The following is an 8,471-nucleotide window of genomic DNA, read 5'->3' as shown; positions in this document are numbered from 1 at the left end:
GGGGAGAGAGCAATAAATGGGAAGTGAACACTGCTCTTGGGGAAGCACCCCCTAATCATATCAGATGACACTGTACAAAACCTATAGAAGACAGGGTTTCTACCCCAAGAAACTTACATGCACAGTTTGACAGACAGTGCACTTGAGATGCATTAGATACCAGATAACCAGAATATGGATCAAAGCAGTCCAGACATTTCTTTTCCAACAAGCTTTTGCAGATTAACAGTGCCATGCTTCCTAGAAGAAATGTGATTTAGGGTTCCTGGGGTGAATTTGAATAAAGGGATAGGATGATTTTTTTTCAGTGAAGGTGGAAATGGATCTAGTTCCAAGCATAAAGTGATGTATGAAAGGAGGCATGAAAATGAGAAGGATAAGGATACTATAGGGACCTGCCAGAATGAAGAAAAGGGTGAAAGGAATCTTTTAAAAACCCCACATATTTAATTCCCTTTCAAACCGCAAGATAGAACAAACATGAACAGCAGCACTAAGGCTAGGTTCGCCCACTATGGCACTCCTACAAGGGGCAGATCATGGCAGTCTACTGCAAAGAGAGAACAGTCTTTCGGGGGCAAATTGGCAGGGAAAATCAGGACATCTATTACTTTTGCTTCCACTCAAAACCGAGATTTGTTTGGTCACAAAATAAATTTCAGCCACAGCCTCCAGGCAGAGACTCCATTTTCAATGAACAGTCACCCAGACAAAACTCTGCTTGCACAAAGGTTCAAATAGAGTGACTACAAAAGGTGTGCATCCATCACTAATCTAATCCAATCCTAATTTGCTGAAATGCAGGTGATTCGCCTGTCTGGAATAAGAAAACATACTAGCCCACCCCCAGCCTGGAGTCAAGTAAGGTATCCAAATCTAAGAACTTGTATACAGTAGAACATCAGAGTTACGAACTGACTGGTCAACCACACACCTCATTTGAAACTGGAAGTATGCAATCTGGCAGCAGTGCGTGCATGTGTGCGCATGCGCACACACACACACACAGAGTACAGCACTGTGTTAAATGTAAACTACTAAAAAAATAAAGGGACAGTTTAAAAAAAAGATTTGACAAGATTAGAAACTATTTCTGTGCTTGTTTCATTTAAATTGAGCAGCATATTTTTTCTGCATAGTAAAGTCGCAAAACTGTATTAAGTCAATGTTCAGTTGGAAACTTTTGAAAGAACAGTCATAACGTTATGTTCAGGATTATGAACATTTCAGAGTTATGAACAACCTCCATTCCTGAGGTGTTTGTAACGGTGAGATTCTACTGTATGTCCTTTTAAGTCCAATCATTTATAGAGGGATTATCAGTTTCCTGCTAAAATCATCATTATAATAGGCATAAATATAACATTAACATTTTGGAAAATTATTTTATAAATCTCATTTAATGATAATCATGAAATCAAAGCTGAACTAACTTTCACCTGAATTGCAATTAACACCCCAGAAAAGTCCTCCAATCTTCTACTTTTGAGCAAAATGAATTCCTTTTTTTTACTAGGTGTGTCCAACACCTAGCAAAATGGGGCCAGGATACAAGTCTGTAGGTGCTATCAGAATGCAAATAAATAAATAATGACGATGATGAGTAAAAGTAACTATCAGTCTCTACATATAACCTGAAACCCATTGCATTTAACTTTCTCAGTTATGGATATGTGCCCAAAACCTACCTGTGACTGCTGCTTCTTAATCACTCACTCACTTGTGAGTGGAGGAATCAGATCTACTGGAACAGCCTCTGTAAATATATTACAGGAAAGAAACCAACTTACTGCACAAAATTGTATAAACAACTACATGAACTGTACGTCATCCGGCCAAAACCAAATGTGCCATCAATCACTATGGTAAGCTCATGAAGGGTATGTGCATGAGACCTTCCCACAGAGCAGAAAGTGCATCCAAACACATTAACCAGTGTGCGAGTTCAAATCTCCAGTAAAGCCTTAGCTGCTAAGGTGCAATTCAAAGCAAATGAGTTCCCCATTAGCTGTCTCTTAACAACAGCAAGGAAGTAACTTCTAGGTTTTTAAAATTAACTCACTGAAGAAAACTGTGCCCCCCTGCCAATGGTAAGGACACTTTTCCAGCTAGCATGGGTATAAATAGCAGTGCAGATGATGAGACAAGACTAAGAGTAGAGTGGAATGCCCATGCCTGAACCCCCAGGCTATATACCGACGCGGCTCTCTACACGCCCAGTCAGTGCTTCCCATATCCACGCTGCTGTTTTTAGCCGTGTAGTGTTCTACTGCCTCCCCTCTGCCAAATCCTGTCAGTGCAACGTGTAGCTACACACGGGGTGACAAGTATGGGTGAAGCCTGCCTTTCAATGCAGTGTGTAGCTACCCCTGCAGTGCCCATAATCTACGTGCTGCCATAAATATAGACATAGGCTAAAAGTAGTGCATAAAATCTTGGATGGGGTCATGATGGGGATACTTTAGGGAGCAGAGAGGCTACAACCTGAGTGCTGGTGATCACCTAGGGGTTGCTGAGAGAAGTTTTGAAACTATTGTAACTTTCACTGGTCGAGGGTGTGTGTGTGGGGTGGGGGGATGAGCTGTCCCGTGGCAGCCCCCCCCCTCCAGATTGAGGGAACAGAGAGGTGGCATAAATTCACCTTTTCCCCCATACACTGAGAACTTCTGATGCATGTAGCTTGGATCGACCCAAAGGTTTGAAATCTCTGCATGCATGTGAATGTGAATGCAAAATGGGGTAAATGGCAAGCAGGTTAACTGGTAAAATGAATGGCGCTTACATAGCCAGGGCTGGCGCTAAGCATAAGCAGACTAAGCAATTGCTTAGGGCCCCAAGCAGCTTAAGGGGCCCCCTATTAATTATTATGTACTGTGCGGGGGGACCAAAATATATTCCAGCTTGGGGCCCTTAGTGGGCTAGCACCAGCAGGGCCACCCAGAGGATTCAGGGGGCCTGGGGTCGTCGGCGGTGGGGGGCCCCTGCTTTGGTGGTAATTCAGCAGTGGGGGGTCCTTCCACTCTGGGACCCACCACTGAAGTGCCCCAAAGACCCAGGAATTGCCACCGAAGACCCAGCACTTTGGCGGCAGGTTCTGCTTCATCGGTAATTCGGCAGTGGGGGAGTCCTTCTGCTCCCCCGCCGCCGAAGACCCGGAGTGGAAGAAGCTCTGGGGGCCCCGGCCCCGCGAGAGTTTTCCGGGGCCCCCGGAGCCAGTGAAGGACCCCGCTCTCATGGGGGCTCCTGCGGGGCCCGGGGCTTGGGGCAAATTGCCCCACTTGCCCCCGCCCGGGTGGCCCTGAGCACTTTACACAACCAGGGGAGAAACGGGTAGTCACAGGAAAAGCAAATACACAGAAGTTTGTAAAATAAACTAGACTCACCCTCCCTATATCTGTCCGCATGAAAACCAAGTGGGCAACTAGCAGCTCAGGCCTGGAACCTCTCACTGACTTCAATAGAAGCCCACACGATATCTGAATTTGGTGCGCACAGGCTTGCAAATCAGTATAAATTACTGAGACCAAGTGGGTGAATAGTATAAGTTACATTCATTTTACACACCAACCTAATATCAATTTGGTGCAAATTAATGGCTACTTACACACAATTTATTTCTAGTATGTAATTTACACACTAGTACGGTTACAATTTAATTTGACTCTATGGGCCAAATCTTGATCCCCTATTGTGGCTATGTGCTGAAAGGCTGGTGCAAAACAGCCACAAAGCTGTTTAGTATACAGGTGCCCCCAATCATTCCCAAAGCAATGGGCATGGCCAGAGAAAAGAAACATGTACAGAATGGCCTTGTGCTCTGGCTGTCCCTGATTTCCACAACAGTCCCCAGAGACCCTGAGTCCACTCTAAGTGTTCCTCAGGACCAAACCAATTTACAACCATTTTGGTATGCCCCAAGCCAGTCAGCAAACATCTGATCCTGAGGATCTAGCCCATATGCTTCCAAAAGTGTCTGAGAGGGCCCAGGTTTCCATTACACCCACATGCAAACAATCCCAAATAATGCACAATGGATTTGCAGGTGACAAATCACAAGCCACTCTGAGAAAAGTGTTGAATATAAAAAAAGCAACCCATGACCCAAGCAATCTCCACCAATACCTGTAGCAAAATAAAAGTCTCTACTGCAAATGAATGTCAACGGAGCAAAGCCCTGTGACGTGTGGAAAGCAGTGAAAAAGCGCACTGAGGGCTTGGCTGCATGGTGCTGGCAAAGGGCACTAAAAGGGTGTGATTTGTAAAGCTCTCTGATGTGCTGTGCTCTAACTGCCCTGTGTAGACCCTGTTGGCGTGCTCTGAAAGGTACCTAGCTTGCATTAACATAGTCCTATTTGGAAACAGGACTGTGTTAGCACAAAGTAGGTACCTTTTAATTCACACCAGCAGGGTTTACATGGGGCAGTTATAGTGCAGCATATTAGAGTGCTTTACAAATCATACCCCTCTGGCATGTGTTGTCGTGCCATGTAGACAAGCTCTTATAATATCACTTTTTGCCACCACAAGCCGTAATTAAACTAAATGCATGGTTGAATTAAATATATTGTACTGAATTATGCTCCAGGTCAATGAAATTATTAACTGATTGATCTTCAGAGTAGGACAGGTGATGAATCAACCTAAATGTATTCAGTGCTTTCTTTCTCCTTAGTCTGTTTTGTACTATACGAAAAGGAGAATTGGATAAATGAAGCATTGACTAAGTCACGGACCTACAACCCTAAAAAAGTGCCCTTCCTGTGATGTCTTAATAGTATACACTTGAGGAGCAGCCCAAACTGATTCTGGGTTCTTTTTTCATATAGGGTCGTCTTTGTAAATGGGAAGGGACATGAGATGATAATTTGATTCTAAATTCAGATACGCCTCAAGTTTTTGATGGATAATCTCAAGCCAAGTTGGTGAAGGAGAGCAGAGAAGGCATGGCTTATGATCTTGAGCTCCATATACTACAAGAAGGGAAGTTCTCAGTAGACAATAACTGACACAAGAGCTTGTTCAGTGGTATCAATTGTTCTACACTCTGGAACACTAACCTTACCAAAAAAAATCATACACCCTGAAACATGGTATGAGAGACAAAGGAGAACTATGAAGTGTATCCATTGTTTTTTATATTGGTCACAATTGCTATGTTTCTTCAGTCAGAGAAAGGTGAAATAAAATACATATGCATGCCCAATATTGTAGATATTGTGGGCATGCTGTTGCCTGATTTCTTGGTTGTGTGTTTTAATTAGAATTCCCATTTAGCATTCTGTTGTTTGACAGGGTTCTGCGTCAAGATCAGAGTCTGAATTATTTGAATTGTCACTCTTATGAGGAACCCGATGTGACCGGTTACCCCTGGGGCCAGGAGCGGCGCCAGAGTTTCTGGTGCCCTAGGCAGAACTCGGGGGGGCAGCATTTTGTGCACTCCCCACGGGGCGCGCGGGAGCTTCTGGTTCCACTCCCATCGTGCTGCCGAAGAAGGACCCTCCGCTGAAATGCCGCAGGCGACAGCAGCAGTCATTGAGCTGCTCAATTGCCTGCCACTGTTTTCCACGGCATGTCGGCAGAAGGTCCTTCTTTGGCAGTGTGACTGGAGCGGAACCAGAAGCTCCCGTGTGCTCTGTGAGGAGCGCAAAAAATGCCGCCTCCCGAATCCTGGCGCCCTAGGCGACCGCCTAGGGTCGCCTAATGGAAGTGCCGGCCCTGCCTGGGGCACCACCTGGAACTGGGGTACCACTGAGCTTGCCTGACGCACCAGCCTGGGCTCTCTTTACACTGTACGGCTGTCTCAGGCCCTCAAGCCCCCTCCAGCACACATACAGGTAGGGATACACCCAGCTGCAGCTACATACAGACACTGATAAACCCAAAATTATACCATCTTGCTCTGCACAGGGAACTGTACAGTGTAAGTTCATGAAGTTCTCCCCTCCCTCAATGTGGAGAGAAATATACACAGCTTTCTGCCCCGAGTTATGACTCCCCCCACACACTGGTTTTAGACAAAGCAAAAATAAATGTATTAACTACAAAAGATAGATTTTAAGTGATTATAAGGAATAGCAAACAGATCAAAGCAGATTACCTAGCAAATAAACAAAAATGCAATCTAAGCTTAATATACTAAAGAGATTGGATATGAGTAGAAAATTGATGATTTAAGCTGGCTGCAGGCTCTTAAGGTGCAAGCTGCACTTGCTTGCAGCTCAAAACCCCAGGTGTTCCATTAACAGGTTAGAAACCCCTCTAGTTTGGGTCCAGAACTTCCCCCCAGTTCAGTCCTTGTTCCTCAGGTGTTTCTAACAGTCTCATTTGGGCGGGGAGTCAGTGAAGAACCACAATAATGTCACTCCCCTGCCTTAAAGAGCTTTTGCATATGGCGGGAGCCCTTTATCTCCAAGCTTGGTTCCTACGCCTTTCAGTGGAAAAACACCGGTATTCCAAGATGGTGTCCAGTACCAGGCGATCTGGACACATGTCCCTGTAGTGTCATGTCAGCCATGACTCAGAGGCTGTTGGTAGTGTTCTCAGGAAGGCTCCTGGGTGGAAGATAAACTTTTTCTTAGGGCTTGGCTACACTTACAAGTTGCAGCGCTGGGAGTTACAGCGCTGGTCATGCAGCTGTGGAAGGGCCAGCGCTGGAGTGTGGCCACACTGACAGCTACCAGCGCTGCAGTGTGGCCACACTTGCAGCACTTTCCAGCGCTGTATTGAGAGGTGCATTGTGGGCAGCTATCCCACAGAGCACCTCGTCCCGTTTTGGCGCCGTTTTGGCGCTGAGTATTGTGGGAAGGGGAAGGAAGTGTGCGGGTCATTCCGCTTCCTGTTTGCCAGCGCCCCGTGGTGCATCGCTTCACATCCCAGCATTCACTCTTTCCAGCAGCGTTTGGCGCCATTGTGAGTGTCTTTCTGTTACTCTCTGTGTGAATCGCGATTTCTGTGGCAAATGGAGCCCGATCTGCTGAGGACTCTGCTGATGAGTGTCACCAGCACAACACGTTTGGCAGTCCAGCTATTCCTTCAGCTCCAAAGTGACAGTGAGGATTCCGACGATGATATCAATATGGATTTGCCTGCCGCGTGTGACACTAAAGTGCTTGCGGCATTTACGGAAATGCTCAGCACCGTTGAACGCCGCTTTTGGGCTCGGGAAACAAGCACTGAGTGGTGGGATCACATCGTCATGGAAGTCTGGGATGATGAGCAGTGGCTGCAGAACTTTCGTATGAGAAAAGCCACTTTCATGGGACTGTGTGCTGAGCTCGCCCCCACTCTGCGGCGCAAGGACACAAGATTGAGAGCTGCCCTGACGGTGGAAAAGCGAGTGGCTATTGCAATCTGGAAGCTGGCAACTCCAGACAGCTACCGGTCGGTCGGGAACCAGTTTGGTGTGGGAAAGTCGACCGTGGGAATCGTTTTGATGCAAGTTTGCAAGGCAATTAATCGCATCCTGCTAAGAAAGACCGTGACTCTGGGGAGCGTGCAGGACATTGTGGATGGCTTTGCACACATGGGTTTCCCTAACTGTGGAGGGGCGATAGATGGGACGCATATTCCTATTCTGGCCCCCCCCCACCTGGCATCAGAGTACGTTAATCGGAAGGGGTATTTCTCTATGGTTCTCCAGGCGCTTGTGGATCACCGCGGGCGTTTCATTGACATTTACACAGGCTGGCCTGGAAAGGTGCATGATGCACGCATCTTTCGGAACAGTGGCCTGTTCAGGAAGATGCAGGCAGGGACTTTTTTCCCAGACAGGAAGATCACAGTAGGGGATGTCGAAATGCCCACTGTGATCCTTGGAGACCCCGCGTACCCGTTACTGCCTTGGCTCATGAAACCCTATACAGGGAAGCTTGACAGGAGCAAGGACCGGTTCAACTACAGGCTGAGCCGGTGCCGAATGACTGTGGAGTGTGCTTTTGGGCGTTTAAAAGCCCGCTGGCGTTGCTTGTATGGGAAGCTAGACTTGGGGGAAAGCAGCATCCCCGCGGTTATATGCGCTTGCTGTACCCTCCATAATATTTGTGAAGGGAAGGGTGAAACATTCAGTGAGGCATGGACCACCGAGGTTCAAGTCCTGGAGGCTGAATATGCACAGCCAGAGAGCAGGGCTAATAGAGAGGCCCAGCACAGGGCTACAAGGATTAGGGATGCCTTGAGGGAAGAATTTGAGGCTGAAAGCCAACAATAATGTTTGCTGCCTTGCATGGGAGTGAATTGCACTGCTTACACTGTTATTCTATTATCCATAATAATAATATGATTTGTAGTGCCTCTTTCTTTACTGGGCTAAGGTATCTTTCACTATCTGCTATAATAAAGACTGTTTTCAAAGCCAAGAATTGTTTTATTGAAAAGAAAAAAACTTCCTTGACAGACAGACAGACACACAACATTTCATGAACACAAGAGGGCAGGGGTGTGGGTTGGTGAACTGTACAGTCACAAGTTTGCAT

The sequence above is a fragment of the Mauremys mutica genome, chromosome 10, assembly GCF_020497125.1.
Source record: "Mauremys mutica isolate MM-2020 ecotype Southern chromosome 10, ASM2049712v1, whole genome shotgun sequence".
NCBI classification, from domain to species: domain Eukaryota; kingdom Metazoa; phylum Chordata; order Testudines; family Geoemydidae; genus Mauremys; species Mauremys mutica.
Note: the sequence above shows the minus strand (reverse complement) of the source record.